Here is a 25845-nt window from a genome sequence, read left to right as displayed (position 1 = left end):
TCCTATATTCAGATCACTCATGCAGACACGCATGAGTATTAAAGCTCTTGCAGCTGGGACTATTGTTAGGTTTGTATCCCTAGTTTCTTACTCAAAGGAAGTGCTTAATATGCATCTATAGAATTTAACTAAATGTGGCACACATCTTGTCACAGTTACTACTGATGTTACAGATGAATTGGCCTGGATAATCTAGGAATTCAGTAGTTGTCCAGCTTGGAGAAAAAAAAATGTGGGGTAAGAACTCAGGCAGGAGGCAAAATATCCTGCATGGTAAACCATAAGCTTCCTGAGGGTAGGGGCCCTGCTTTATTCATCTTTGAATCTACCAATCAAATGCACTTTAAGGCAGGTGAAAATGTAAGCCCCACTTTCGTATTCCACACTCAGAAGCCTCGTCCTTCTCTCTTCACCCTGTCTAATCTGTATTCCTACCTCTGTCCAGTTCTATCTCCTCCCTTTTCAAAATGTCTTCACCCAGTGCCTTGGGAAGGATGGGGAAAAGAAGGTACTAGCTCAGGAGTTCTATCTGATAGTTCTTTCAGTGTTCTAGGATGGCGTTTTTATGAGGATCTGTCTACCTCAAGGATCATTTGTTAATGGAGTGGTGGGCAGATAAAAAAGCAGTGTGAGAGTCGCTTTGCTCTTGAGGCATGGAGATTTCCTCCAGTTTCCTAGCAGCAAGAATGGGAATCAAGATGGAGAAGGGCACAGGGATATACATTCAAGGTCTTGCCGCTGGGAGGCCTAACTCTTCCCTACTGTTAGCATTCATGGTTCACCTACTGTTCTATGCCATAATTAATTAGTATTGCCTCAGAAGAGCCCTCTTTCTCTCATTGTAGCTCAGGGGGTTGATGGATTTAAGGGACATAACTTAACTGCAGGGCATTGCAACAAGATAGATTTAAAATTTATCATTCTGCTAAAAGCTATTGATCCAGCTTCAGAATATACCTACTTACTTCTGCCTGCTCTCAAACACCAGGATCCAGCAGATGTGTTAATCTTTCAAAGTCAATTATCCCTGGGAAATTAAGACGTGTTTGGAACTGGTTTCTAAAGATCAACTAAGTAGTCAGGGTGATGCTGGTAGAATCAACAGAAAAGCACCCCATTTTCCTTGGAGAAGACTCCATGAGGCCTTCTCACCCTGGAGCGTCCTTCTGCTCCTGTGGGCCCCTTCTGCCATCGTTGAGTTCTTCATGGAACCTCCATTTTGGGGAAGGGCCCAGTGGCCAGCAAACCTTCGTTCCCCTCCCAGCTCTACTTCGGACTCAGCACTTTACTACCATGCATGCTTCCTTCCCCTTTCCCTTTTTATATGTTGTCTTCCCCCATTACAGTATAAACTCTTCCAGGGTAAGGACTATCTTTCCTTTTGCTTACATTTGTATCCCTAGCACTTAGCACAGTGGCATAAGAAATGGTTGTTGACTTGAAAACGAGGAGTTGTGTTCACTGAACAAGTCAGACCATCAAGGCAGCTGCTGTTTCGGTTCTGTTATGTGAAAACTAAGCCTCAGTACCAAGCTGTCAAGCCCCCTCCCTTCAATGGGTACTGAGTCATAAAAAGGTCAGCACTTAGCCTTGGACTGCTAGGACCTTAATTGTTCAATGGAACTGACCTGTCGGTCAGAACATTAGTTGCCTGGCCAATTCCCAACTTTGACCAGGCACCGCTCAGGTCTGCGCTCATTAGTGAGAGCCTCCTTTGACTGCCCTGTACCCCAACCACATATCCTTTGGGCTGGACCTGGAGTTGCACTCCCTTACAGAATAGGGCTCCTTTCATCTTTGGGAAATCCTTTGCATCCTGTCAGACCAGCCCTTTTTGTTAGGAGAGGAAAGAGGTGGGTTGACAAGGACTTCAGAAAGAGCATTTTCCCTCTCTTTTGAACTGGATGCCAATAACCACATCTCCTAAGCCTCAGACAACAAAGTAGTACATAAGAATGGAGTCTAAGAATTAGTGCCCATTCAGCTTTGGAAGCTTTTTCTGAGCCACAGGCTATTGGAGGTTTATGCCATCATACAAACATACACCATAGTTCCTGAGAACTGCTTCAGGCAACAGCAGATGAGGCTTACTTGAGGTCTTTTGTGTGACCTCCTGGAGCCAGAAATCAGAATGGAACCATGTCTACCTCAGTAGGCCAGGCTCCATCCTTGGGGAATTGTCAGCTAGAGTATTTTTCATGTAGCCTTCTTTTGCAACTTTGCTGAAGTTATGGAATTTTATAATATTTCTCTCCTTATGATTATGATTAAAAATCACCCAGTCCTGTGTTGGGCCAGTCCACCGTTCTAACCAAGGAGGCTCTAATATCAAAGCTTGTCAAAATCAATGGGAACTACTCTATTTTTGTGGTTCTTGATGGCAACTGGCTTTTATGCTGAGAAAAACAAAAACTCGATATCGAGGCATGGCAGCATGCCTTTCTATTAAACATATCTGTGGAAAACCTAGCTGTTCAGATCATCAGGTCTTAAGCAAAGTGTTAGGAATCTAGCTGGGGAGGCAACCCGGAGATAGACACCAATGGTTTCATCAAACCTGGGTCACAGGAAGAAAGGATTTAGGGGGAGTCACTGTGGAAGGATGGCAATGGTGTCCAGATGTCAAATCTTCCAACCTTTGGTGGCATGCATTACATGGTGCATAGGAAAGTATGGGAGCAAATGACCAATCTTTAAGGGTCAGAGGAGTAGTTCAAGGACTCAGCTACGGTGGTCTGATGCTCTTTCTTATTTTCCTTTGTCTTGTGCATGGTGTCTGCCTGCTGACCCCTGGGAGAACTGATTAGGAGCCCATGCAGGTAGGTTGTATAGTGGATAGTGTTGGACTTCGAGGACCCGAGTTTGAATCCTGCCTCTGACACTTACTTAGTTGTATGAATGACCCTGAGTAAGTCACTTACATCTCTTGGTCTCAATTTCTTCACTGTAAAACAGTGATTATAGCAGCACTAACCTAAAGAGTTGTTGGGAGGCTCAAATGAGATAATATGCATTAAGTGCTCTGCAAACATTAAAGCGCCATATAAATGCCAGCTACTATGGAGCATGTCTGTGTCCCTGGGGTGTCTGGGCGTGGGGTCTGCACATGAGTTCTATGCTGTTCTCCAGTATATTTGAGGATGTGAACAACAAGAAGTCACAGCTTCAGCCTAGAGAGATATATCTGAATTCACTCCTCTATTTCTCCAAAAGACAGACACTGAGCAACGACACCAGGCACCGCCGTCTGTCGTACAGCATTTTACTCAAATTCCGGTCAAATATCTATGAATACAAAGATAGTCTCAGGGGTGCCATCCTGGAAAACATACACATGGAAAGTAAAGTAAAAGTAAAGTAAAGTGTCCCTGATCAACCAATTCTTGGTAAGTATCTACTTGTGCAAAGCAACACAGTGGACACCGAAGGTGATACACAGAAGTATAAGACATGGCCTGTACCCCCAAGAAGCTTACATTCTAGTTGGAGAGACAGCATATAAACATAAAAAAGTTCATCAATGACACAGGACAGTCTTTACAAGTGTCAGTGATATGGACCAATGAGTGCTATAGGTCAGAGAAGAAGAGGTAACTTTGATCTGGTAAGTATAATGTATGCCTCAAAGCCAAATGTCTTTAGTCTAGCTAGCTAGGCTATCATGAAATCTTAGCTCTAGAGCCGGAAGGAGGTCATCCATTCAAATCCTCTCATTTTACAAATGAGGAAGCTTAAGACCCAAGAGATGGGAAGTGACAAGCCCAACGTCATACAAATAATAAGACTCACATCCAGGACCTGAACACAGGTCTTCTGAAGCCTAATGCAGATCATGTCCCACTGTACCACATAGCCTCAGTCCATCACCTATTCCACTCTTATTCCAAGATCTAATTGGTGAGGCTACAAAGTCACTGGCACAGGGACATGCTAAAATTTACAACCTGGTTGGCATTTCCTGCTGCTTCATTTCTCCACAGTCCTCTTTTCCTTTAAGCCAGGAAGATGTTCACAGGGAGGCAGCATGGATTGGCCTTCTTTATATCCCTTGCCTCACTGGATGGTGCCTTCCTTCCCTCAGTCATGTGTAATCTAATGGCCCTCCTGGGGCCCATCAGAGCTTCTCCATAAAGATGTTAGAGCTAGAGTACAGTTATCAAATGAAAAAGCATGTTTAAAAGAACCCATGATTGTATTGACTTCCCCTAACATAGCATCATCCATCATTTCTCACCTGATCCCCTGGTGGGACCCTGCTTTCTGATTACCCCTTTGTTACTGGAAGGGGAAGAAAAGTCCAAACACCTGAATACAGCAGGCCAGCTCTTCTGTACCCTATACTCTGCTGCTTCTCCCTATCCCCTGACTCTCCTGTTTCCCCCACCTTTTTACTTAATGCACTGAAACATTAAATACATTTGAATCAACAGTATTCTCTTTGAGACTAGTATGATCGATAAGACCCAGGCTGGTTAACGTCTCTCTTACTCAAGGTACAAGAGCTATTGTTACAGTTGAAAGAAGCTATTGAGATTGATGCCCTCTTCACTGAAATGGAAACACCCTTACTGTTTAGAGCAACCGGCCAGAACTTAGGGATGTGGCCAACACAGGAGGCTGACGGCAGGCTCTGTCTTGAGAAATCTGCACTGCGTCCCCAACAAACAAAGACTACAAAGGCAGAGATATACAATGATACACAAAACCCTTGTTAGGTTATGAAGCAACACTGTAGACAGACAGTTAGGAATTCTACTAATATGCTTCTTTAGCCCCTGTACTAGGGGGTCAGCTTTATGCCTGGGGATGTCTGGCCTGAAGAAAAGAAGACCCTGGGGAGACAGTCGAGCTGCATTCTCACATCTGATGTGCTGTCACGTGTACAAAGAATTAGACTTGTCCTAGGGGATTGGTGGTGGGTGGGGTGGAGTACAGAATCAAGCACAATGGGCTAAAGTTGCTAACTTTAGGTCTGACATGCGAAGAACTTTCTAGCAATTAGAGCTATCCCCAAATTAGAAAAGGCTTCTTTGGGAATTCTTCCCCCCAAAGCTAGATTGACCATTTGTCTGGTATATTATAGAAAGAATTCTTATTCAGATATGGATCAGACTGGGTGGTTTCTGATGTCTGGGCTAACTCTTGTGATTCTGTGATGGGTCATCCACAACACCCCCAAAAAAAACCAGGTGCTCTACCCCATGATTCCATAGCATGGCACCAAGTGTTACAATGTGGAAACAAATCAGTGACCTGCCTGACTACAATCAATCCCACTGATCTACTGATCAGGGACAGAACTTGTAGGTTCCATTCTTAGGTTATTTTAATAGGGACATTATTCCTCTGAGTACACCTTGCCATGCCTCGATTTCCTCCCCTGTAAAACAAAGCATTTGTACTACATGGTTTCTGAAGTACCTCTGAGAGTTACATTCTGTGGTTCTGCCGTGACCTATCTTTCAGTGAAGACTGAGAAAACAATAAGTTATTATTCTATTCACCTGGAACTGTTCCGAATTCTGCATCATCTAAGCTTTTGTATGTCTGCTCAAAAAGGACCTGTAGTTTTTCTTTCTTTTTTAATATATTTTATTTTTCACCAATTATATGTTCAAACAATTTTTTAACATTTTTTAGAATTTTGAATTTGAAATTCTATCCTTCCTTCCCTCCCTTCCCTGAAAAACATGTAGTTTTTCAAAGCCAGTATTGCTGTACTTTTTTTATACGCCAACTGATGAAGATAACTCGCTGGTGAGAATAGCAAAACAGCAGATTGGATTGGATTGGGAGTTGAGAGAGACAGGCTTGAATCTCACTTCCAACCCTTTCTAGCTGTATGGATGATCAAGGGTGAATTACTTAATCTCCCTGAGCCATAGTTTTTTCATCTTAAAAAAATTAGGATAATCAATATCTGTAGCACCTGACACATGGCCTTCTTCTGAGGATCCAATGAGGTAATGCATGTAAAGTATGTCAGAAACCTTAAAGTGCTAGACAACTGTCAGCAATTATACATAACGTCTTGTATTTTCTTTTTGTCAGGTCTGTGATTTCATTGGCATGGGGCCGTCATTCCCCATGTAAAAAAACTCCCTTTTCTACCAGTGTAGATTGGTGATTAGGACTTACTGACTTAGAACACTGGAGTACTCTTAAGTGACTTGCCCAGCCTGTGTCAGAAATGGAACCTGGATTCAGATGTCATGCTTCTGAGGCCAGCCCACAAACCACCACATCCTGCTGCCTCTCAGTGTCTTGTATTAGTCATTTTTAAAAACATGAATTAAAGAATGAAGAGGCATTTATTATGTGCTTATTATGTGCCAAACACTGTGCTAAGTGCTCAGGATACAAATCTAAAAATGAGGCAGCCCCTACCTCCAAAGAGCTTATATGTTAATGGGGTAGATATCATATATAGGGGAATGGTAGCCAGGAAGACAGTGTTTTGATTTCATAAGTCATAGGGATTGTGCATGGAACCATGAGGGAATTAGATTGATCTGCACTTTCTCATAGCAATGGCAATACTGATTTGATTATGGTTACCTAGACCAAAAAGTAGAAAGTGGGCAGTGTACATCAGATAGCAAGAAGATGGCTAAGGTGGATATCATGGTTGGAAACTAGATATAGTGGACCATGTGAGCTTATTCTCAGGTACCCACCAATAAGCATGGGGGCACAGTCTCTGGAGGCCTGATAGTCAGGAGGGTGCAAAAGTAGGATGAATGGCAAGGGGATGCTTTGTCTTCTCAATTAAATTCTAAACTCCTTGAAGGTAGGGATCAGGGGTGAGGAACCTATAGCCACAAGTGGCCTCAAGGCTGCAGGCTCCCCACCCCTGGACTAAGTCATACATTCCTTTTATAGCATGTAAACTGCTTTGCGCAGTCAGTGCTCAAAAAAAGTGCATATATGTATAAATAAACACATCTACACATGTATACCCAAATATATACATGCATATACAACACATACATGTATTGTACATAAGAATACATATTTATGGTCTCAATATAAATTTATGTATATTAACTATTTTGGACATAGTATGAAGATTGCTTTATATCATATTGATCATTATGAGAAAAGCAGTTAATATATACAAATTTGTATTTAGATGACATGGGTATGTGTATGTGTATATATCTATATTTAGGTATAAAATGTATTGAGTACATTGACAGTGTATAACCAATGCCACTTCTTCATTCTTAAAAAAAGGGTTACCTATGATTGTAATGGGATATTATTGTGCTATAAGAAATGATGAGCAGGATGCTTTCAGAGAAACCTGGAAAGACTTACATGAACTGATGCAAAGTGAAGTGAGCAGAACCTGGAGAACACCACACAGTAACGGCAATATCGCATGATGAAGAACTGCGAATGGCTTAGCTATTCTCAGCAATACAAAGATCCAAGACTATTCTGAAGGACCTATGATGGAAAAGATGCTATCTACCTCCCCAGGAATAACTGATGTTGTCTGAATACAGACAGAAGCATAATCTTCCTTCCTTCCTTCCTTTCTTTCTTCCTTCCTTCCTTCTTTTCTCTCTTTCTTTCTCAAGTCTTCTTGCACAAAATGAATAATATGGAAATGTTTTACATGACTGCACATGTACAACCTATATCTGATTGCTTAACCATCTCAGGGAGGGGAGTGGAGAGGGAGGGAGGGATAGAATTTGGAACTCAAAACTTAATTTAAAAACCCTAAGAAATGTTACAAATTGTTTTTATATGTAATTAGGTAAAAATTAGGTATTATTTTAAGAAAATGGAGGAATATTTTCTCCCCGATTGTATCTTCTCCAGCTTGATAGGCAAAAGCAGAGATGAAAGCAGCCTTGGCACCTGGAATATTTCCTCTTCCAGAGGACTCATATCTATTTCTCCTAAACTTAGCCTTTGGCCCTCCCTATCTTCCAATTAGAGTTAGGCACATTTTTCATATGCACAGCTGTTTCTTGAGGGCAGGGACAGTTTGTGAAATGGATCTAATAGCATAGGGGTTGGGTAACTCAAGGCTCAGATTCACCCATATGTTGTAATCATTTGGTTCCCTCTTACTGAGAAAAGGGAAAAAAACACAACAGACTCAGACAAGCACTTCCCCCATCTTACTGCATTCTCCCTGCAGACTAACGGTGCTCTTCTAAAAACAGAAGAGGCTCAGAACAGTGGTGGGAGAGGAGCAGGATTTCAGAGGGAGGTCTAATAGCTGTACCCGTTGCTGAATTTCCCATCAGATCCTCTAGGACACACCTATTGGTCTTGCTAAAAGAAACTGTAGCCTTGAAGTTGCTTTCATTGAGTCATCTGGAAGGACAGAGAGGAGGAGGTGAAACACGATTTCTCACGAGATAAAGGGCAAAGACAAAAAGAAATTTTAGAATATTTATTGTTGCCTGTATCTCTGCTTCATTGCTCAATGGCCAGGGTTCAGATCCTTTTGTAATGCCTCCAGCACTTAGCACAGTGCCTGAAACACAGTAAGAGCTTAATAAATGCTTGTTGATTCAAGTTAGCTTTTATCTGTTAAGGGTTCTTCTCTTACTATTCTCCCAAAGGCTGGACAATTTGTGAATCCTCACCCTCTCCCACTGAATACACTCTGGACAAAGGATTAGGATTGTATAAGTCACATATAAAAGAGGTAAGAGCTAAAGGAGAAGGAAACCACCAAGTGTGAAGAGATAGGTGAAGAATCATTAGGAGACTTTTCCTCTTTCGGAATCTGCTTCATTACTTCAAAAGATCGATGACTTTCTCAGTATCAGTACTCTATCCACAGCTTAGTAAACTGCTTGATGGGTGACAATGGTCAAAAATATTCATAACCCAGTAGCTAATCTTCTATTAAAAGTGAGATGTAGGGCAGCTAGGTGGCGCAGTACATAGAGCACCAGCCCTGGAGTCAGGAAGACCTGAGTTCAAATGTGACCTCAGACACTTGACACATTTACTAGCTGTGTGACCTTGGGCAAGTCACTTAACTCCAACTGCCCTGCCTTCCTCCCTCCAAAAAAAAAAGTGAAATGCATGGAATCCTACTTTCCAAACATAATTGTTTTCAGCTCCTGGTTGTTCTTTTGGACAATAGACCAGCAGTCTGCTGCCAGGCTGATGCTTGAAGCCCTTCAAGCTTGGCAGGACCACCTAGAGTTTGTATTCTGCTTTTGTGGCCTTCAAGACACCAGGATCTACATCATAAGAAGGATATTTGTGTTGTGGTACTTGCACCAAAGTCTAAATAACAACAAGGGCACATGTTACCTATGACCAGGGCTGTTTAGTCATTCACAGAAACGCTATCGGGCATCTCTGACCACTCTAACGCTGTTGTTGAGTTGTGTCAGTCATGATGGACTCTCTGTGACCCTATTCTGGGGCGATTTTCTTGGCAAAGATACTGGAGTGCTTTGCCGTTTTCTCCTCCAGCCCATTTTACAAATGAGGAACTGAGGCAAACAGGGTTAAGTGACTTGCCCGGGGTCACACAACTATTAAGTGTCTGAGGCCAAATTTGAACTCAAGTTCTCCTGACAGCAGGGCTGGTGCTCCATCCACTGAGCCACCTAGCTGACGTTTAACACCGTACCGTGATTACTGTCCATTGAGCAGGAGGAGAGTAGCAGAGACGCTGCAGGTGACAAATGAAGCAGGAAAATCCGACCCCTGAGATGGTAGCTACCTGAGGCTTTCTTGAGCTAAAGCATCAACCTTCTAAGGAGACAGAGTAGAACAAGCCCTCATGTTAGAGCCAGAAGAGGCCTGGGTTCAATTTTCCTCCCTCTGACACAATGTGTAAGCAGGGACAAGTCAGCTAACCTCTCGGGGTCTCAGTTTCCTCACTGAGAAACTGGTGATAACACTATCTATAATTTCCATTTTAAAAGGTAGCTGTAAGGATTACAGATTTGAAGCTGGATAGGACCTTATATAGGCCATCAAATCCTATCCCTTCATTTTACAAATGAGGACACTGAGGCTTAGAATAGGAGCTCCTTGAGGGCAGGGATCCTGGTTTTGCTCTTTTTTCTTTTCTTTTTTAAACCACTGCTTAGCACAATGCCTGGCACTTACTGCTTGTTGACTAAGTCATGGAGGTGGGAGCAAGTGAGATGATATATGTAAAATTCTTTGTAAACTTCACAGTGCTATCTGAACACCAGGGAAGATAATAATAGCTAGCTTTTCTATAGCACTTCCAAGGCTTGCGAAATGTTCTTCGTAGGTTGTGGTAACAATGACGAATGGTATGAACAGAGTGGGCTGAATCCCAAAGTAGATACTTTCTGAAGTCTAGGGACTTTGACAGTGAACCCTGAAGCACCTTGTAGATAGGGGGGGGGGTCTTTTTTCTCTACTCCTGTTAGGAAGAGTTGGAACTAAGAATTTACACATTCTAGGCAAGGTTTGCCTGCATGTATTTAATATTCACCAAATGTTCTGAACCTCCACTGTAGCACGTGTGACTTGACTTAGAATACCTCTATGTGGTACGGTAGAATTTTCTGGTATTAAAAACGTGCAATTATAAAAATGAATAGAAGCAGCTCTTCACGGCACTCAACCCTGAGTGTTGTGCCCTAGAAAGCTGCTTACCTAGCCCAGATCCCTTATCTTGGCTCTGCTCCTAAGCCCTCCTCAGGGAGTTTTGTGCTTTTCTCTACACCACATTTGACATAGCAAGCAAATACACTTTAAATGCCTTTGATGAAAGTGGTGAGGAGAAAACACCTTTATCTTTCTAGTTAAAACTATCACAAAGACTCTAAAATTCAGGGGTCCTTAGCCTGTGGTCTATGAATTTTCTAAAAAATATTTTGATAAATGTATTTCGATATAATTGGTTTCCTCTATTTTATCGTTCTGATGTGTTCTTTTAGAGCAGAGTTCTCAACCTTTTTTGTATCAAAGACCACTTGGCAGTCTGGTGCTTTCATGAACCTCTTCTCAAAATAATGTTTTAAAATGCATAATTTAAAATATATAGTGTCAAAGAGGAAACCAATTATATTGTCTAGTTTTAACTGTATGGGCAAGTCACTTAACTTTGCTGAGTCTCAGTTTCCTCTTCTGCAAAACAGGGAAAGTGCTAAATGTAATGCATTTCTGACAGGGTAGTGAGGATAAATTAGACAGTATATGGAAAGCACTTTGCCTGACATTACACAACAGTAGTGATATTAATATTAAATTTTTACGTAAGAGTAGTTACTATCTAGTTTGATACCTTCATTTCATGGGTGAAGAAAGTGAGGGCCAGAAAGCGGTGCAGTGGGTAGAGCACCAGCCCTGGAGTCAGGAGAACCTGAGTTCAAATCCTGCCTAAGACATCTGACATACTTACTAGCTGTGTGACCTTGGGCAAGCCACTTAACCCCAATTGCCTTGCCTTCCCTCCCCCCCAAAAAAAAACTTAACAGAAAGCCAGAAAGAAGTGACTTATTCAAGGTCACAAAGCATGTTAGGGGCCAGAGAAGTGGAATTCAAACCTGCATTCTGTTATTTACAAATCTAGACTTCTTTTTGCTAAACCACAGTTTTTTCCCTTCTCTGATCTTGATTTCTAAATCACTTTGTCACTTAATTATATTATCATACTCATTCATCCATTCATTCAATAATCACTTATTAAATATTTACTACATGCAAAAGGCCATGTTAAGTCTTGGTAGAGATATGAACACATGATCCTTGACCTCATAGATACAATTTATCAGAGGGACCACACGTATATAAATGCATAATACTACACTGTAAGTATAGTGCCAAATAGAATACATACATACATATACACACACACACACACACATATAAATACAAGAAAGGTACAAAATGTTATATGTGAGTCTGAGGATAGAAAAGCGAATTTCCCCTGGGAGATTGGAGGGAGTCGTGGTGGTTCTGAAAGCTAGATTTCACAGAAGTCATAGTATTTGAGGCTGGCCTTGAGAGATGGGTAGGATTTCAAAATTCAGAGAATGGGGGTGGAATGTATTCCAGATACAGGGAGGAGAATGAAAAAAGGCATTTACAAAAGACAGTAAATAGTCCAGATTACCTTCAACAACAGGCCATGTGTAGGAGTGGAATGTGAGATAAGGCGGAAAGAAAGAGATGTCCCAGGGGCTAGATGACCTTTAATGCCAGGCTGGGGAGCTTGGACTTTACTCAGCGGGCAAGAGAGAGCCCTTGAATGGTTTTTCGCTAAAGAATGATGTGATCACATCTGTCTATTAGAAAACTAATGCGGCAGTGATAGGAAGGAGAGATTAAAGACAGGAGAGCCTGGTGGTAGGTAGTTATGTTATAGAAAGCTTTCCCGATATACGGTAATAAGGGCCTGTATTAGGAATAGAAAGGAGGGGACAGATTTCAGTTCTAGTTAAGAGGAAGAGTTGACAGAACTTGCTAAGTACCTGTATGATAAGGTAAGGTAAAGGAGAAGGAAAAGATCTATAATAACATTAAGGTTTTGAGCACATGTAACTGGGTGAAACATAACACCACAGAGAAATGGGAAAGACAGAAGGATGAGTCAGTTTTTTGAGGAAAGATGTTAAGCTTGGCATTGGACACATGAATTTAAGGTACAGGTTCTTAACCTGGGTCTACAGAACACTGATTTAGGAGGATCTATAAATTTAGATGAGGAAAATATGTATCTTTATTTTCACTAACACCTAACTGAAATTTAGCATTTCCTTCATTTATTTAAAATCATTATTCTGAGAAGGGGTCCATAACCTCCTCCAGACCTCCAGAGGATCTCATGACACAAAAATGCCTTAGAACCCCTGATTTAAAGCCTTACTGGGACATCTGGACAGAGTAATCCAGGAGGCAGTTGGAAATACATGATAGTTTGAAACTGCACTAAAACTTTTGGAACACCCTGTATGTCACCCCAAAACAACAGATCTTTGTGTCATATGATGCAATCTTTGCACACACTAAATTCTCAATAATTACTTGTTGATTTGATGCTGTATTGAAGTTTGATACTGTGTAAGAATATTACAGGTGTTCAAAAACCTATCATTTTCATACTGATTAATTTCTGTTTTTAGATTTTGTCTCTGTAAGTGGCTTTTAAGTTCCTTTATAGGCAGAGACAATGTTCGTAGGGTCATCATAGCTCTAGAGCTCTAGAGCTGGAAAGGACCTTAGAGGTCAGCTAATCTAACCCCCTGGGTATGATATTTTTTATCGCCCTTACTCTATTACTTTATAGCCTAATACACAGAAAACAAAATAGCAGCACATTCATACCATGCTTTAAAGTTTATGAATGAAGCACAGACCTCCCAACAACCTAGCGAAGAAGCTAGTACAAATATTATGTCCATTTTATAGATAAGGAAACAGATTCCTAACTAGGATTTGAATTTAGGCTCCTGACTCCTAAGTCCACTGTTCAGTAAATATTTGTTGAACAAATAAACCCAAATCCCTAGCTAAACTAAGAATAAAAACAAATGATGGAGAGTAAGACTATATTCTCAACTCTAGCTTTATGTCATTCACGTTAGTCAAATAGCCGGTGCTGAATTGCCAATTGTTCAAACACATGCTGGGTATTAGCCAATGAATGCAACTGATGGCGACACTAGTCTCGATTTGGACTGTAGCAATAACACGTACATGTGGATAACTGGAACTTTCTGTACTTTTCTGGGGGCAGAAGGAACAGCAATGGTTTGCTGCTTTTGGAAACTTCCTAAAAAGCTTGGTAGCACAGGAATGCCAGCTTGCTTTGCTTGGCCACACGTCACCAGGGTTCACCCTCTCAAAATTGGAAAGGGCCTTGGAGGCCCATACCTGAGTAAGAAGCCCAACTACATCTTACCAGGTCACCCAGCCTTCTTTGCTTGAAGAGGTACAGGGTGAGAAACTGCAAACAGCAACAATAATTTGTGTGTATACAATACAGTGCTTTAAGGGTTGCAAGGTACTTTTTACAAATACCTCATTTTATCCTCAGAACAACCCTGGAAGATAGGAGCTATCATTTCAATTTGCAGATGAGGAAACTGAGATGAAGAGGGGTTAAAGTGACTTGCTCAAGGGCATACAGCTAGCAAATGGTAGTACCATTCACCATAGCACCCCCTTGCACAAATGTCTGAGGCTGGATTTGAATCCAGGTCTTCCCAATTTCAGGTCCATCATTCTATCTAGTGCAGCCTGTTCTACTTGGAGAAAGCTCTAATTTTTTTACCACAAACCTACATTTGTCTCTTTGCAACTTCTAGCCCTTTCTCCAAGTTCTTCCCTCAAGGACCAAGAGTGCAAGTCCATGTGACAGCTATCACATTCCACCTCAGACTCTTCTCCAAACTAAGCATCCTGAGTTCCTCCATCCTCCTCTTTGGCATCAACTAAAAAGGCCCTTCACCATCTTAACCGACTTCCTTTGGATGTTCTTTGCCTTATTAACCTTCTTCTTAAAATGTGGCACCTAGACCAGAACACAGTACTGTACTCTAGCTGTGTCCCGCCAATAGCAAAGGGTTGTTTGTTGTTGAGTTGTTTCTGACTCTTTGTGATCTTATTTTCTTGGCAAAACCACTAGAGTATCTTTTCCTTCTCCAGCTCATTTTACTGATGAGGAAACTAAGGCAAACAGGACTTGCCCAGGGTCACACAGCTCTTAAGTGTCTGAGGCCAGCTTTGAACTCAGGTCCTCCAGACTCCAGGCCCAGGGCTCTATCCACTGTGCCACCTAGCTGTTCCACCAGGGCAGAGCACAATGGGACTAATATATCCCTAGTCTTGGCCACTCCCTTAAAGCGGCAGAAGAAATTGGTCACCTGAGCTTACTTGGTTGCATTATTATGCTTCTGACTGCACTGAGTTCAGATGAGGGTCTGAGCAAAGCCCCTTCAAAAGAAACAGGAGCATGGTTCAAAGGAGACAATTCCAACACTGGGCACGTGCATGTGTTTTGTTTTACATACCAACAAACCATAAATCCATAACAGCCCTGTGCTCTCTCCCCTGCCTGAAGCTACATACATGGCTTAGTTGACCAGCCAACACTAGACATTTTGTGTTTTACTAATTATACCTTTCCAGTAAACAGTATTGGTTGGAATGATAAAAATAGCAACTGTAACGTCCGGCAACATGGAGCCTGTAGATTCAGGGAATCCAGAAAGGCACTTGGGTGCAGTTCAAAGCGTCGACTTCCTTCCACCCCTTGAAGGAAATGATCTTCAGACACTCACAGAATAATCAGTCTAGAAGACCTGGGAAAGCCATGTTATTTATGTCTCCGGCCAGTAGGCAGGATGATCCCTAAACCAACTTACCTAGGTCAACTGTTTTACCCAAGACTTAACAAAGTCTCAGAAGCAGGAGTCTGGCAGTAGTAGAGTTCAGTGTCCAGAGAGATGGGCCAGATCAAAGATGGATCCATAGAGGTGGGGCTGATAATCAGGGAGGACCACAGAAGTAATATAGGAAGGAAGAAATAGGTGAATGGAGTAGAGGAGAATATAGAAGCAGATAACAGATAGAGATCAAAGCAAGAAGCAGATGGGCAGATAGATGGAGTTATCCTGGGTGGTAGGAAAAATGGGAGGTAGGTCACATACTAGGCAGAGATTCATTTAGGTAGATAGACAATGTCAGGGGTAATCTAGCTGCAAGGTATGGGGCCCGGCCGTAGGGATTGTGGTCCAGGAGCAAGACTCTAGTCCCCAGAAAAACTGGCAAGAACAAGGGAAAGATTCCATCCTAGAGGGTTTGAGGCACAGGGCAGGGTACACCAAGGCAGAAACTTAGGAAGAGAGAAACAGGACAGTGACTAATTACTGGGACTGGCAGGGTGAGAAGGAGAGGGTAGGGTGACGGGGGAAGAAGAGGGGAGAATGTTACGGTGGATGAAGCATACTCAGTTAACAGAGTTGGGATGCAAGATCAATGCGAGAGCAAAGTCCCCAGGACCTGGTGTAGAGCTAAGCCTGCAGGCTGGGGGTTAAGTAAGCCCAGATGTGGGTACCAGGAAGCTAGTGGGGAAAATGGGTGAAGAGAGAGTGAAACCAGCCATTATAGAATCCTCAAACTCTCAGTGCATTCCAAAGCCTCACAACCGTTTGAGATGGGAAATTTTTTCAAATGTTAAATGTTTGCCTTCTCTAAGGGGTGCTGCTTTCTATTTGTTCCATCTGTTACAGTGATACAAGCAGTAGCCTGATCAGCCAGGATTATGAACAAAACTGACACACCTATATGTCTCTAGTCCTGTGTCCCTTGGAAAGCTTTTGTTTTTCTATCTTTGCGGGTTCTGCCTTCCTGTTGAGGAAATGGAGCGAGGGCTATTGAACTGGGTATTGCCCAGGCAAACCTGCTAAAGATAACTGAGAGCTTTTCATCCTTCAGAAGTGTGAGTCATCTCAAGGCCAACCAGGGAATCGTTATCCCAAGACAGCCAGGCCACCAAACCCTTCTAAAGTCATTTCCCAGAGGCTGCTATTCTTTCATACAATATGCCAGGGGCACGGAAAGTATGTCTGGCTGTAGTTCCCTAAAGGGCCTGAATTTCACCTGTAATGGGCTACTCCAGAGGGAACTTATTGCCATGCCAAGTTTCTTGTTTATCCCTCCAGGAGTTGGCCGTTCAATGCCAATCTTCCATCACTGAGAATGTGACTCGGACCTAGCAAATCTACACTGGCCATTTTGGTATTAGGGGCAAGCACCCCAAACCATACTGTGGGTATACCTGCACAACCTCTCCTTGCATCTTTCTCCTCTCCATTCATATCACTGGCATTCAGGCTCTCATCATCCCCTCTTGCCTGGGCTACAGCAGAAGCCTCCTAGTTTGTCTCCCTTGCTTCTGGTCTCTTCCCTCTCCAAGCCATCTTCCACACAGCCTCCAAAGTGATATTAAAGCTCAGGGCTCACCATAGTAACGCCTGTGCTTAAGAAGGTTCAGTGGTTCCCTCTTGCCCTTTGAATAAAGTACAAAGTCTCCCACTTGGCTTTTAAAACCTCTCACAGTCAGGCTCCAGCTTTCCTATCCACGCATAATGACCCCTTCAGTCCAGGCAAACCCGGTGTATTGGCTATTAATTGTTCAAGGCTTTCCATCTCCCACTTGTGACTTTGCACAGGGTTTCCCTTCACCTCATTCCTGAAGCATCTTCTTTCATACCAAGTCAGAGAATTCCTATTTTTCCTTCAACGCTCCCCTCAAAGGGTACCTCCCTCCTATAGGATGCCTGTCTTGATTCCTCTGGTTACCAGAGTCACCCTCACACACTGGAAATTATTTGCATCTACCTTGTATATATTTCATATTTACTTTTCTGTGTGCAGGTTGTCTACCCTCACTGCCTCCCCCTCTCCCATTAGAGTGTAAGCTTCTTGAAAGCAAGAACAGTTTCTTTGCATCTCAAATGCCTCGAATGTGGAAGGTGTTTAATAAATGCTTGTTGAATGAATGCAATTTAGTTTTAAGGACACATTCAGTTGGGGTTCAGGAAACCTTGAGCAGAGAACTCTGGCTTTAGGATACAAGGCTTCACCAAGATAGACTCCAAGACATTCCCCACGTGGGGTAACTAAGACTAGAGAGACCCACAATAGGGGATTGGGGTGGGGGAGTTCACCTAGGATGCAAACACCCACTGGTGGCTTCCTATTTTAACCAACTGTTCTTGATAACTAAGGATAGGCTCAATAGCATGTCCCTGCTAAAAGAGAACAAGTACTACCAGGACCCTCTAAGTTAGGGGTTCTTAACCTGGGGTCCATGAACTTATTTTTGAAAGTATTTTGGTAATTCACCAAAACTATAAGAACACAAGTCATTCCCAAGTTGATAAATGGTCAAAGGATTTTGATGAAGAAATCAAAACAATTTATAGTCATATGAAAAATGGCTTTAAATCGTTGATTAGAGAAAAGCAAATTAAAACAACCTTGAGATAACACTGTACACCTATCAGATTAGCTAAAATGATAGAAGGGAAGAGTGACAAATTATGGAGGGGATATGGAAAAATCGGGACACTAATTCATTGTTGGTGGAATCGTGAACTGATCCAACCATTTTGGAGAGCAATCTGGAACTATGCCCAAAGAGTTATTAAACTGCCTATACCTTTTGACCCAGAAATATCACTACTTGGTCTATTTCTGAAGATAATTACGGAAAACGGGAAAGAACGTCTATGTTCTAAAATATTTACAGCAACTCTCTTTGTGGTGGCAAAGAACTGAAAATTGCAGGGATGCCCATCAGTTGGGGAATGGCTGAACAAGTTGTGGTATTTGAGTGAATGGGAGGGAATACTACTGTGCTGCTCTAAGAAATGATGAGCTCAGTGATTTTAGAAAGACGTAGAAAGGCTTACACAAAACAACGAAGAGCAAAATGAGCAAAACCAAGAGAACATTTTATGTAGTAACAGCAATATTATTTTGAGAATGACTTTGAACAAATAGTAATTTTGACAATTATAAATATCCAAATTGACCATAAAGGACATATGGAGAAAAACACTAACTGCACCTAAAGAATTGATAAATAGGAGAATGTGTAAAATAATTTTAAACACACACACATACACACGCACTTATTTGTATCTAGTGGTTGCCATCTCTAGGCAGGGAGGGGGAGGAAGAAAAAAAGAAATTTACATGATAATTTTGTTGTTTATTACAGCAAGTTGTACATAGTAGATCTGCAGTTTCATGTGAAACCATCCTTTTATTGTACTACATTACAGAAATGCTTGTTTCATTCCATAAATTAAAAAGAAAATTTAAAAAATTTAAAAAATATTTTGATAATTATATTTTGCTATAACTGCTTTCCTTATAGCTCCATGTATTTTATCTTTAGCATCTAAAAACATTACTCTGAGAAGGGGGTCCATTGCTTCAGATTTCCAGAGGGATGAATAATGTCACCAAAAAAAAACCTCGATAACCCCTTCTCTGAGGGCAAAGCTATCACCCTAGTTGTTGGCTGTTACAGTGGCACAGTCTTCAGATTGGTTTTTGCTGGTGAGAATGGAAGGACTGCAACTTTTCTGTTTCCCTAGGAATCACAATGATTTTGCAATAGCAACAAAGTTAAGAAATCATTCTATGATTTTTATAGCTAGCTTTAGTTTCCCAGAGACTTTCTTCACCACCCTCTTAGTGGCCAATGCTGTTTCCTAGATCAAGAAACTGGGCCCAGAGAGGTGGACTGACCCTGTAGTGCCTGGTGCTGAGTAGGTGCCTAATAAACATTTATTGACTGATCGATATCAATTGGTTGATGGTGCAAAGCTGTATCTAGAATCCAGTTCTCTTGACTTCCCCCACTGCCTCTTCTCATGAAATCACCCTGACTTTAGAGATCAGAATTTTATCACCTCCCTTTTCACCTTTCACTATCTCCAACCCGAAAAGGTACAATTTGCCAGCTGTCACACACAAGCAATACAGTTGGGCAAGGCAGCCTGGTGGACCTTTAAAGAGAAAGGTTTCTCTTATCCTAATTAGGTAATTGATTAACTTCCTGATTTATCACAGTCAGCTTTCCCTGGTAGGCAGAAAGGAAGCAGGCAGAGCAAGAGCCACCTCATTCTCCTCTTAGGAGAAAAGGTCTTTTTCTTTCCAACCCTACATTTTCTGATGTATTGGCAACACATCTCACACAGTCTAATGCTTATTCTTGGCAGTGGTGGGTGGGGAAAGGCATGGTTTTAGTTCCTCAGACAGATTTCTGCAGAAGATGTGGCCCCTGAACAGCAGAAGTTTCATCTAACATAAAGTCAGCAGGCTATAGCCAAAAGAAATGAATAGACGCAGAAGAGGCCTTCTAACCACTGCCTCTTTAAGCCCATTTTCTCATCTGTAAAATGGGGATAATATTATCCTCCTCACAGTCTTGTGAGGATCACATAAGTGAGATAATAAAGTACTTTGAAAAGCTTATTGCACTCTATAAATGTTAGGTTTCCATCTATCCCTGCTCATTCTTTCCTTCTTGGGCAGATCAATCCATCTGGGTTTATTAATCTTATAGGAGTCCCTATGGGAAACTGGGGGAAAGGAGACAAAGGAATTAAGATGAGATTACGCTTACTTTGTGTTCCTAGGTTTTTAGCTGAGCCATTCACCTCCAGGATGTTTTTCTAACTCTGATTTGGGCCAACACCCTACCCTGACATTCAATCACAGAAGCCAGTGGTTCCAGTTTGGGACAGAATTCTCTAGTCAGTTCGAGGTGGGTGACACATGACAGCTCCAAACATCTGCTTCCAAGTTCCCTTGCCCCTGGCAAATCAGCACCACCTCTACTGAAATGCATCCTTCACCTGCTGTCTCCATTTTGTGCCCATACCTGTTTCTCTCTGTGCCCCACCTGGCTCCATTCTGCCATTATCCTTTGGCTCAGGGAAGCCTGGGTAGGTGAAAGAGCTCATTCATGGCTTGCGTATACTTCATCTGCTCGCTCATTCCATTGATCACACCCTGGGCAGGCAATGCCAGAGGACTGGGGAGCGAGGGGTATATAAGCTTGCAAGTCAGTCTAATAGGGAGTTCACCAAAACAAGATTCCAAGTCCAAGTGAGGGGGTGGAGGTGAAGCCAGAGGAGGGAACAAGCAGATGCAATTGGGAAAGACTTGTTTCAATAAAGTTATTGAGAAAGCTTACATCTGTCTTAATGAAACCTACAGTCTGGAGACCATGTATCCCTCCCCCCATGGCTTATCCTATCTGGTCTGAATGAAGTAATTCAGGGGCTATTAGAAGAATATCATTATCCTCATCATAATGACAGCCCACATTTATATCATACTTCATTCACATTTACAAAGCATTTGATATACGTAATCTAATTTGATCCCTAAAAGAATGCAGTGAAGTTAAGTAATACAAACATTATCCTCATTTTACAGGTAAGGAAACTGAGGACCAGAGAGGGGAAATACTTTGTCCAAAGGTTACAGTTGATTAAGTAGTAGAACAGGTATCTAAACCCTGTTCTGTGCTCCAAATCCAGTGTGCTTTCTCAGAAAAAAAAATGGAGGGTGAATGTAGAGGAGGGAAGGAAATAGGAAAGGATGTGCATAGTTAGGGAAGTAGTCAGGAAACAGACAAGTCAGAGGGCTGAGACACTCAGGAATCAGAAACTGCTCTGGCAACCAAAATCTCAAGAATATGGATGAAGATATATGATGCTAACCACTGCCCAAAGTAGTAACACAGCAAGCAGCTCCACCTTTCAAGTTGTCTGTCTATTCCTTGGCTCTTGAGATGAAGCAGGGAATGGGATGGCCCTAAAGTAAATGTCTACCAAGTTGCTATATAGCCAGCCCTCTGCCCTTGATGTTGGGGTGGCAGTGAATCCTTGGATCAAGAAAGGCAGCTGGTTCATTCTTGCTGAGGAGGAATTTTGATTGCTTGAGTAGGGCTAACTGCCACTGTGGGGATGTAAAGTTGATAAGCAAAGACCTATTGAAGAGATTCTGGTTAAAGGTCAAGTGGGGAGGGGTGGTGGATGTAGATTATAGTTGCTAAATGCTTCTTTGCAGGCATTCATTCCAACAGGGAGAGATTTAAGCAACCTTTACTGTGGCTGAGATAATTCAATTATGGAATTCACCAAATTAAATGAAAACCAGAATCTCAATTAACCAATTCATTTAAGCTTGCATTTTCTCAGGACTACTAAAGCCTTCCCACATTAGCCAGGGATATCTTTGAGGAGGGATTTGAACTGTTACACTCAAAGACTGATAAGGAGCTGAGGGCACTGGATCAATCTGTGGTCACCATTTGCCTCTTCCTCTTCCCAACATAAATGGGGGCCAGTTAACTTCCTACATGGCCCCAGGGAAGATGGCCAATGATAATAATTTAATGCCATTCGAATACTATTTTTAGGATCAGCCAGTATTACTCTAATTTTGCAGATAAAGAAACCGAGGTTCTAAGTTACGTAATATACCTAGTCACAGAGCTGGTTAAGTATCCACTGAGAAATTTCTATCTAGTTCTCTGAATTCCAAAGCTCATTCTACCATGCAGTTTATCTCTTGGGTTCAGGACCTTCAAATCCAACCTTGGCAAGAACAAAAATCGATCCAACCTCTGTTGGGGGTGGGGGAGGGGACAAGTGACAGGGATGGTTAAGAGCCAAGCTATCATTCTCGACCCTCCTCTTCCTCTCCCTCCCACCCCCAGACTCCTGACTGCTGACTTGGACCTGAATGTGGTTTTGGGAGTAGTGAGGGATAGGAGGGAGCGTATGGAAGCTAGAAATCTAAGTATTCACAAGGGCCACTGTGGAACTTCTCTCTCCCAGCTAGGTTACCAACTGTCCCTCTCTCTTTCTTCCTTCCTAGATACCACGCAGGGAGATCTGAAACAATTCAAGTATACATTCACTAAGCCCAAGAATCTATAGGTAATTATGTCCTTTTCCCTCTTTGAGAAGACCTAGAAGTAAGGATTCTAAATATGCAGGTAGGTTTCATCGCGATCACCCTGTCATCAGACTTGCTAGGGTGACCTCTGACTCTCCCAGTCCTCTCGGTACCACAAATACAAAGGAACTGAAGGGTTCTTACATTTCTATCTCCTTTTCCACTACTCTCCTTAAAGTCATTTGAACTGCAGCAGCCTTGGAAAAGATAATTCATTCATCCTTACAAGGTGTTCAGAACTCTCATGGCAGCACTGGACTTCTATTTTAGAAACATCCAAAGCAGCTTTTCAGTCTGCCACTGAAATCTGCTCTTTAAATTGCAGATATGTATTTTAAGTCATCTTGTCCTCAGCACCTCAATGAAATCCTCTCCAACATCCCCCCATGAATCCTAAACTCCCACTCCTATACTAGTGAACCCTAGCTAGCAAATATCATCCTCAGTGGACAGACTGGCAAACTGAGGCCCAAAGAAAAACAAAGGAATATATCCCAGGATAACAGCAGGTGAGAGGCTAAATCAGGATTAGAGAGCTTCCAGTTCTGTGAATTTTACCCTCAAAAGAAGATGTTCACACTCAAAAATAAGGGTTAAAGATTAGCAGCTCCAGAAACCTGAAAATTTCCTTTTATTCACCACACTGGTAACTTTTCTACACCAATTAGGTTTTGAAGCATTCTAAGTAAACTTCATAATGATTTGACCTGCCTTTTTCCTTACAGAGGAGGCAGTGTGAAATTACAGCAGAGAGGACACCAGATTCACAGGCAGAAGACCTGGGTTCAAATGCTATCATTGCTAATTCCCACCTGCGTGATCAACTCTCTGGGCCTTGGTTCCCTCATCTGTAAAAGGAGAAGCTTGTACCAGATGATCTCTAAAATTCATTCTAGCTCTAAATCTTATGATCCTGAATGTCCTTTTGTGGATCCCTTCAACACAACAGACACATCCCTTTCACCAATTTATGCTTGTATCCTGCCTTATATTATTATTGATATTAAGATCACTTTCACACACACCCATTACTTCATTTGATCCTCAAAACCATCCTGTGAGGGAGAGAGGGCAAATTATCTTCAAAGACTTACTCAATAAGTAACGGAGATAGGGCTGGAGCCAGGGGTAGGGAACCTTCGGCCTTGAGGTCCCATGTGGCCCTCCAGGTCTTCAAGTTTGGCCCTTTGACTGAATCCAGATTTGTTCTGTGAGGTTTGCATTCAGAACTTGAGGACCTAGAGGGCCATTCAGGGCCTCAAGGCCACAGGTTCCCTACCCCTATGTAGACCCAAGTCCTCTTTGATTTACTTCAAATTCCCTGATCTTTTCCACTACCCAACTGCTGCTCTCTCAAGTTACCCAGACAAGACATTCTCTTTTACTGCAGCCTACCAATTGGGCTCACTCTGAAGAGACCTACAGAGCCTTGATCCCAGAGAACTAGCATTGCCTTAGGACCTCGTTTCCACTAAATTGCATATTTACGTTCATGATATCATGTGGGTGGACAATGCTGTCAGAAATTACCATTCCTTCCTCCAACCATCCTCAGAACTTTGTAATTATCCTATATTCTGCACTATAGTATTTTACATGGGTGTGATGGCCCTCTCTCAAGCTCAGCCTTCTCTTATTTATCTTGTATCTTCCCCACCTCCCCTTCCTTTGCACATAGTAGGTGCTTAACAAATGATGGCTGAATGAATAAATGAATGTAAGAATGCATGTGTGGGGTTATCCTCTTACAGAAAACAAAAAGCTGTTTACTTGAGTCAGCCAGTCAACAAGCACTTTACTAGAGGAACATTTCAAAGTAGAGTGGGACCCAAATCATCCAGTCATCCCACTGTATCCCCAAATGCTCCAATCATCCCACTTCCTTTGGATTGTGGATGCCTAAACTGTTCACAACTGCAGCTCACAGCTGGGAAACAGATCAGAGCAGAATGCTGGACTTTCCCTTACTCTCACAATGAGCAATTCCTATGCTCTGTTCCTGGAAGGGACTGATGCTCTATAATTGTTGTACACAACGTTTTCATTTTTTTTTTTAAAAAGTGAAGGATCTGGGTCTATGGAAAGGAGACCATCTGGCTTTCAGAGCAAAGCACCACAGGATTTTAGCTTGGGGTGAATAAGCTGGGACACTAGCATTCTCAAAAGCAAACATCTTCCTCTTTCCAGGATCAATAATAATAAAAAAGACTGTAGACTTAATGAAGAAACAACTCCCAGGGGGAAGAGTTTAGGCTTCCAGAGCCAAACACCCATTTGCAAAACAATTCATTCCCGCACCCAGGGCTCAGCAAATGTTCTCCCAGGATCCTAAAGGTGCAAAAAAAGGGGGGGGGGGAAGGGTGCGTGTGTGTGTGTGAGTATGGAGGGGTTCGGATGCTAGTCCTTGTTAGACTCAAAGCCTAGAAATGCCCCTGTGGTGTCTCTTGCCTGGGGTGAGTCTGTCTCGGTGTCTCCTCTTTCCCAGGAACTGCTGCCTCCCGTACATGGAACTCACTTCCAATGGATCGTCCCGCAGTCAAGTCCAGACCGCAGGGCTGCCTGTCAAAGAGGGAGGATTGACAGCTCTCACACCCGGCTTCCCTGCCCGCCTTCCCGACCCTCTAACAGAGCCCAGACCCGCATTCAGGAGCCAGGCTACCGGACGGCACTCACTCCCCCGCTGCTGCCCTGGTGCCCAGCACTTTGCAAAGGGCCTGAGCGTGTGCCTGGGCAAACCTGCTTCAGCGGAGCGTCCTGCGGACAGGGCAGCGCTCGCTCTGGGCACCTTGAGCGCGGACACAGGTACTTACTCCAGGGGCACTCCCTGACCCTCTGATTCCCAGTTCCAGGTCCCCGCAGCCGTCCTTCCCAATCAGTGACCTCCGGTCGCCGGGACGATGCTCATGTTGCCTCCTCCTCCTCCTCCTCCTCCAGCTTCTCTCTGGCCCCTCCTGCCCCTCCCCCTCGCCTACTCCTAGAACGCGCACTCTGGATACAATGTAGCGAGGGCGCTGCAAACAAACTAGTTTCCCCGGCCCTCGCTCCCCCCTCCCCCGCCTGAAGGCAGCGAACCAATCAGAAGAGCCTTCACTGTGACGGACAGGAAGCTAAACCCATAGTTCGCTGTCCCGGAAGAGAAAGGGGTGGGAGCCTAGGCTAGGTTGCCTAATTGGAGGGGAGTGGGAGGGAAGAAGAATTGAGGGGGAAAAAAGAGCTTCGGCTCGGATTCTTAAAGCGACAGGCGCTTTTGTTCACCAAAGGACTGAAGTTGGGAAACAAAACGCAACATAACCTGGGTTTCGTAAAGGAGGGAGCTGCGTGGTTTCGAAGGAGCCATTCACTTCTCTACCACCGCAGGTTTGTCTCAGGCTTAGA

The 25845-nt window shown here is 42.8% G+C and overlaps 1 protein-coding gene across 2 annotated transcripts in view; it reads right to left on the bottom strand.

Annotated features, from left to right (window-relative positions):
* The window catches only part of KLHL25 (kelch like family member 25), a 45689-nt gene extending 20223 nt beyond the window's left edge, over positions 1-25466 (bottom strand). Inside the window, exon 1 of one of the 2 annotated variants that reach the window (XM_036735170.1) lies at positions 25281-25466. The gene's annotated coding sequence lies outside the window, so the exon portion shown is untranslated. The remainder of the gene's footprint in view (positions 1-25280) is intronic. The other variant, XM_036735171.1, reaches the window with a different exon arrangement.
* Positions 25467-25845: the final 379 nt, after the last annotated feature.

Source organism: Trichosurus vulpecula, chromosome 8 (assembly GCF_011100635.1).
Source record: "Trichosurus vulpecula isolate mTriVul1 chromosome 8, mTriVul1.pri, whole genome shotgun sequence".
Classification (NCBI taxonomy): Eukaryota; Metazoa; Chordata; class Mammalia; order Diprotodontia; family Phalangeridae; genus Trichosurus; species Trichosurus vulpecula.
This window is presented reverse-complemented; position numbering and strand designations above follow the sequence as displayed.